Here is a 7,285-nt window from a genome sequence, read left to right on the forward strand (position 1 = left end):
CGCTGGAAGCTCATTCCAACGGTCAACTACTCTTTCTGTAAAGAAGTACTTCCAGATGTCGCCATGAAATTTCCCGCCCCTGAGTTTGAGCGGATGCCCTCTGGTGACAGAGGGTCCCCTGAGAAAGAAGATAACTTCCACCTCGATACGTCCTGGGATGTATTTAAATGTCTCAATCATGTCTCCCCTCTCCCTACGTTCTTCTCGAGTGTGGAGCTGTAGTTTGTTTAGTCTCTCCTTGTACGAGAGACCTTTGAGACCCGAGATCCTCCTGGTGGCCATCCGTTGAACCGACTCTATTCTAAGCACATCTTTACGGTAATGTGGCCTCCAGAATTGTACACAGTATTCCAGATGAGGTCTCACCATGGTTCTGTACAATGGCATTATGACTTCAGGCTTCTTGCTGACAAAGCTTCTACTGATACATCCCATCATCTGCCTTGCTTTAGATGAAGCCTTCTCCACTTGATTGGCAGTTTTCATGTCTGCACTGATGATTACTCCTAGATCTCGTTCCGCCGAAGTACTAGTTAAAGTTTCTCCATTCAAGGTGTAATTTCTGCATGGATTACCGCTACCGAGGTGCATAACCTTACATTTCCCAGCGTTGAAGCCCAGCTGCCAGGTTGAGGACCATCTTTCCAATGTAAGCAGGTCCTGTGCCATACTATCCTGTAAATTACATTCACTTACTGTATTGCATAGTTTAGCGTCGTCGGCGAATAATGTTATTTTACCCTGAAGCCCCTGAGTCAGATCCCCTATGAATATGTTGAAAAGGAGTGGGCCCAGGACTGAACCCTGCGGTACTCCGCTGGTCACCTCCGATGTTTTAGAGAGGGTACCGTTAATCATTACCCTTTGAAGTCTTCCACTTAGCCAATCATTGACCCAAGTAGTTAGTGTTTCTCCTAACCCCATCGATTTCATTTTGCTCAACAGCCTGCGGTGTGGGACGCTATCAAATGCTTTACTGAAATCCAGGTACACGATGTCCATAGACTCTCCCAAGTCTAGCTTCCTTGTCACCCAGTCAAAGAAGCTGATGAGATTGGATTGGCAGGACCTAAATGGTGAGACCTTGGTTAGGACCACGGAGGAACGCGATCTAGGAGTGATCATTAGCGAAGACATGAAAGTTGCCAATCAAGTGGAGAAGGCTTCCTCCAAGGCAAGACAAATATTGGGGTGTATCCGCAGAGGTTTCGTCAGCAGGAGACCTGAAGTTATGATGCCGTTGTACAGAGCCATGGTGAGGCCACACTTGGAGTACTGTGTTCAGTTTTGGAGACCACACTACCGAAAGGACGTGCTGAGGATCGAGTCGGTTCAGCGAACGGCCACCAGGATGGTCATGGGGCTCAAGGATCTCCCGTATGAAGAAAGACTAAAGAAGTTGCGACAGTACTCACTCGAGGAAAGAAGAGAACGGGGAGATATGATTGAAACGTATAAATACATCACGGGACGCATCGAGTCAGAAGATGATATCTTCGGGCTCGTGGGACCCTCGACCACCAGAGGGCATCCGCTGAAAATCAGGGGAGGGAAGTTTCATGGCGACTCCAGGAAGTACTTCTTCACCGAAAGAGTGGTGGATCATTGGAACAGACTCCCACTCCAGGTGATAAAGGCCAGCAGCGTGTCGAATTTTAAGAAAAAATGGGATACTCTTGTGGGATCTTTAAGGGAGTAAATTCAGGGGGGGGGATACTTGGAATGGGCAGACTTGGTGGGCTATAGCCCTTTTCTGCCGCTTTTTCTATGTTTCTACCCTTGGTGAATCCATGTTGATTGGGATCCCGTAGATTCCCCTCATACAGGATCGTGTCTAATTTGCATTTAATTAAAGTTTCCATGAGTTTACACACTATTGATGTAAGAACATAAGCAATGCCTCTGCTGGGTCAGACCTGAGGTCCATCTTGCCCAGCAGTCCGCTCATGCGGCGGCCCAACAGGTCCAGGACCTGAGCAGTAATCCTCTATTTATACCCTTCTATTCCCTTTTCCAGCAGGAAAATGTCCAATCCTCTCTTAAATCCCAGTACTGTATTCTGCCCTATAACGTCCTCTGGAAGCGCATTCCAAGTGTCCACCACACGTTGGGTAAAGAAGAACTTCCTGGCATTTGTATTGAATCTGTCCCCTTTCAACTTTTCCGAATGGCCTCTTGTTCTTTTATTTTTTGAAAGTTTGAAGAATCTGTACCTCTCTACTCTCTCTATGCCCCTCATGATCTTATAAGTCTCTATCATATCCCCTCTAAGTCTCCTCTTCTCCAGGGAAAAGAGACCCAGTTTCTCCAATCTCTCAGCGTATGAAAGGTTTTCCATCCCTTTTATCAGACGTGTTGCTCTTCTCTGAACTCTCTTGAGTAACGTCATATCCTTCTTAAGGTATGGCAACCAAAACTGGACACAGTATTCCAGGTGTGGGCGCACCATCGCCCGAAACAGCGGCAGGATAACTTCTTTCGTCGTGGCTGTAATACCCTTCTTGATTATACCTAGCATTCTATTTGCTCTCTTAGCGGCCGCTGCGCACTGTGCCGTCGGCTTCATTGACCTGTCCACCATTACCCCCAAGTCCCTCTCTTGGGTACTCTCATTCAATAACATCCCTCCCATCGTATAGTTGTACCTCGGGTTTCTGCTTCCCACATGCAATACTTTACATTTCTCAACATTTACATTTTGTCGCCCATTCTCCTAGTTTGTTCAAGTCCCTTTGCAATTCCTCACAGTCCTCTTTAGTCCGAGCTCCCCTAAATAGTTTGGTGTCATCTGCAAATTTTATTATCTCACACTTCGTCCCTGTTTCTAGATCATTTATGAATATATTAAATAACAGCGGCCCGATCACCAAGCCCTGCGGAACACCACTCGTGACCCTCCTCCAGTCAGAGTAGTGTCCCTTCAACCCTACCCTTTGTTTCCTACTTGCCAACCAGTTACTGATCCATCTATGTACGTCTCCGTCCACCCCATGGTTCTTCAGTTTCCGGAGTAATCGTTCATGAGGCACCTTGTCAAAGGCTTTTTGGAAATCAAGGTATATGATGTCTATGGAGTCACCTCTGTCCATCTGTTTGTTAATTCCTTCGAAGAAGTGTAGTAAGTTGGTTAGGCACGATCTCCCCCTGCAGAAACCATGTTGGCTGGTTATCAGAAGTTTGTTTCTTTCCAAGTGATCATCGATGTTTTCTTTTATCAGTGCTTCTGCTATTTTTCCGGGAACCGAGGTCAGACTCACCGGTCTGTAGTTTCCCGGGTCACCTCTTGATCCCTTTTTAAAGTTGGGCGTGATGTTGGCCGTCTTCCAATCCTCCGGGATCACGCCTGTTTTCAGGGATAGATTGCATATTTGCTGCAGTAGTTCTGCTATCTCCTCCTTTAGTTCCTTCAGAACCCTTGGATGGATTCCGTCCGGACCTGGAGATTTGTCAATTTTTAGTTTATCTATCTGCCTGCGCACATCTTCAAGGCTCACTTCCATGAATGTTAATTTTTCTGCTTGATTTCCATTGAAGAATTGCTCAGGTTCCGGTATGTTGGTTGTGTCTTCGTTTGTAAATACAGACGAAAAGAACATGTTCAGTCTTTCCGCGACATCTTTCTCCTCCTTCACTACTCCCTTCCTGACTCCATCATTCAGCGGTCCCACCTCCTCTCTAGCTGGCTGTTTCCCTTTAACATATCTGATGAACGGTTTGAAATTTCGAGTCTCCCTGGCTAACTTCTCTTCATACTCTCTTTTGGCTTTTCGAACCACACGGTGACATTCTTTTTGATACTTCCTGTGCTCTATCCAGTTTCCTTCAGTTTTGTCCTTTTTCCATCTCCTGAATGAATTTTTCTTATTACTTATCGCTTCCTTCACTATTTTGGTCATCCATATCGGGTCCTTTATTCGACTCTTTTTGCTCCCCTTTCTGAATCTGGGGATGTACAGATTTTGCGCCTCGCTCACCGTGACCTTGAAAAAAGACCAGGCATGTTCTACCATCCTCCATTTCTTGGAAGTGTTCCTAAATTTCTTCCTTACCATTTTCCTCATTGCTTCATAGTTTCCTTTTCTGAAGTTGAAAGTTGTCGCCATGGTTCTCTTTCCTTTTGGTTTTCCTGCTTCAACCTTGAACTTGATCATGTTATGGTCACTGTTTCCCAACGTTCCCACTATTTCCACTTCCTTTGCAGGTCCCATTAACCCATTTAGGATTAGATCCAAAGTGGCATTTCCTCTCGTCGATTCTCTAACAAGCTGCTCCATGAAGCAATCTTGTGTAGCCTCCAGGAATTCTGTTTCCCTAGCGCATTTTGAGTTTCCAAGACTCCAGTCTATCCCGGGGTAGTTGAAGTCTCCCATAATAACTGTCAACCATTTTTGCATTCTTGTTTCATCTCGGCTTCCATTTCCTTATCAATATCTCCGGTTTGCCCGGGTGGATGATAGTATAGGCCCATTTTTATTTCATGTCCCTTTCTACCTGGTATTTTAACCCAGAGCGATTCCAGCTTGTTGGTCGTCTCCGCTGTGTCTATTCTTGTCGATTGTATGGTTTCTTTTATGTATAGGGCTATTCCACCTCCTTTCTGTCCTGACCTGTCCTGGCGATAGAGCTTAAATCCCGGCAGTGCTGTATCCCATTTGCTTTCCTCATTTGCTTTTCCACCATGTTTCAGAGATTCCAATGATGGCTTCTAATTCCGTGGCCAATGCAGAAGACTTAGACATCATTGGAATCTCTGAAACATGTGAGACTCACCGGTCTGTAATTCGCAGCTTCTGCCCTGCAACCCTTTTTGTGCAGAGGAATGACTACTCACATGCATACGTAGAGCCAAACATTGTCAGTACAGCGATACTCACACGCTGCAGTGTGTGGTATGTGACAGGAAGCGTGTTCCAAGTTTTGACAGTCAGCTGGTCCGCCGGTTGACGTTTTTTCATTTCTCCCCACTTGTGTTTGCTCGCCAACTCTGTTTGCTGTCGTGCAAGTCTTTCCAAATCTTCTTTCAGTGACTTGAACTTATTCACCCACATGTCTGAGGCCTTCAGGGCAGCAGCTTGTAGCTCAAAATCTCTGATGGAGATACCGGGGATTTAACTCAGTTTGGCGCTGTCCACTGCACACTCGTGTGGATGGGTGATGAACTTAAAAAGATGAGTGCGCTCACAAAATTCTCCAAAGCGCGCTTTGAATGACTGCAGGAGATTAGATGTGAAACCCGCTAGCTGCTGAAGATCAAGATGTTGAGCAGGGTCACTTGCTGTGCATGCATCTTTAAACTCCCCCAGTTTTTCAAAGTGTAGTAAACAACCTGTTTCAATGTCGGCGATGAAGAGTTCTAGCTTGTTTTCAAATGCAAACACTGCTTGTTGAAGGGATAAGACTGTATTTCCAACGCCTTGCATTTTCACATTGAGCTGGTTCAGATGTTCAGTGATGTTCACGAGATAGTAGAACTTCAAGAGCCACTCAGTGTTAGCTAACTCAGGATGCTCGACGTTTTTCATTTCAAGAAAAGTCCTGATTTTGCTCAGACAAGCCGCAAAACGGCTGAGCACCTTCCCTCTTGACAACCAACGCACATTGCTGTGCAGAAGCAGACCAGGATAATTATTCCCCACTTCTTCCAGCAGTGTTTTAAACTGGCAATCATTTAAAGCTCAGGCAACAATAAAGTTGACCACTTGAATGACCAGCAACATCACCTCACCAAGCTGCTCACCATACATCTGAGCTTTTCAGATAAAGACAAGATAATCAAACAGGAAACTCCTGATGTAGGATGCAGTGAAAACTTAGGATGGGTCTCTTTACATGTTCACGAAGAAACGCTACGAATCCTCTGTTTTTCCCCACCATGCATGGAGCACCATCAGTACACACCGAAGCAAGTTTATCCATCGGTAGATTTTGTTCTTTAATGAACTCGATGAAAGACTTGAATAAATCCTCCCCTCTCGTTGTCTCTTTCGTAGGCAAAACAGCAAGACTTTCCTCACGTAGTGTGTCACCAACAGCATACCTTACAATCACACTGAACTGGGATAAATGGCTTATGTCTGTTGATTCATCCAAAGCGAGAGAAAAGAATGGTGCTGCATTTATGTCTTTCACTTGTGTTGCCTCAATTTGATTTGCCATCATGATGGTACGATCGTGAACAGTTCTTGCCGACAGAGGCATGTCTTTTATTCATTTGATTATCTTGTCTTTATCTGAAAAGTCGTCAAAAAGTTCATTGGCAACATCAAGCATGAATGTTTTGGCATACTCCCCATCTGTGAATGTCTTTCTGTTTCTCACAATTGCTAAAGCACCAGCAAAGCTAGCCGAATTCCAGACACCTTGTTGGGTCCAAACACGGAGTTGCTGCTGACTAGCTTGTACTCTGCACAGTAGCTCTTGACATGCTTTCTTCCTGCTGTTCTCCGCAGGATATTTCAATGCAAATGTAGTATGGCGTGTGTCGAAGTGCCGCTTTATATTTGACCATTTTATCATTGCATATTAGACACACTGCAGAACCTGCTCTCTCCACAAAGGTGAATTCCTCTGTCCATTCCTTCTGAAAAGTACAATACTCCTCATCTTTTTTTCTTTTAGCCATATTCTTCAATAAAAGGGCAGGGTAGCCAATTACAGGTATAGCTGGTGGGATGGACCCTTATAGGCTGTCAAGGCAGGTTAGGCCCAAGTCGGGGGCTTGATGTTTGGCCACTGGTGGAAAGTGGCATGATTTGTGGATGCAGCTTCAGGCCCTTTCGGCCACGGATGCTACGGGGGCCGCAACTGTAGCTAGGCCGAAGCGGGGGTCTCAAATTGTGGCAGTACGTTTTGCTGGCAGGCCACTGACTGTAGCTGGGCAGAAGTGGGGGCCTCAATTTGTGGCTGTATGTTGGCTGTGGGGGCTACCAACTTTAGCTAGACCGAAGCCTCAATTTGTGCCTGTGGCCCGTTCTTCCGCGGATGCTGCAAGGTAGGGCGATGGATCGCCTGTGAATGTTGCGATGCCGAAGCCAGATACTGCGATAAAATAGAAATACATAGACAAAGGTTAAATTGAACCAGTAAGAAGTTGGACTCTGCATACAGTGCACCACAGAAACAGTGACACATGTCTCCTAAAGCAATAAATAAATAGAATTTTTTTTCTACCTTTGTCTTCTGTGGTTTCTGCTTTCCTCATTTTCTTGTAACTCTCTTTCTTCCATCCACTGTCTGCCGTCTCTCTTCCCCTATATGGCATCTTCTCTCCTATGCCCCTTCCAGA

This window comes from Geotrypetes seraphini, chromosome 2 (assembly GCF_902459505.1).
Source record: "Geotrypetes seraphini chromosome 2, aGeoSer1.1, whole genome shotgun sequence".
NCBI lineage: Eukaryota > Metazoa > Chordata > Amphibia > Gymnophiona > Dermophiidae > Geotrypetes > Geotrypetes seraphini.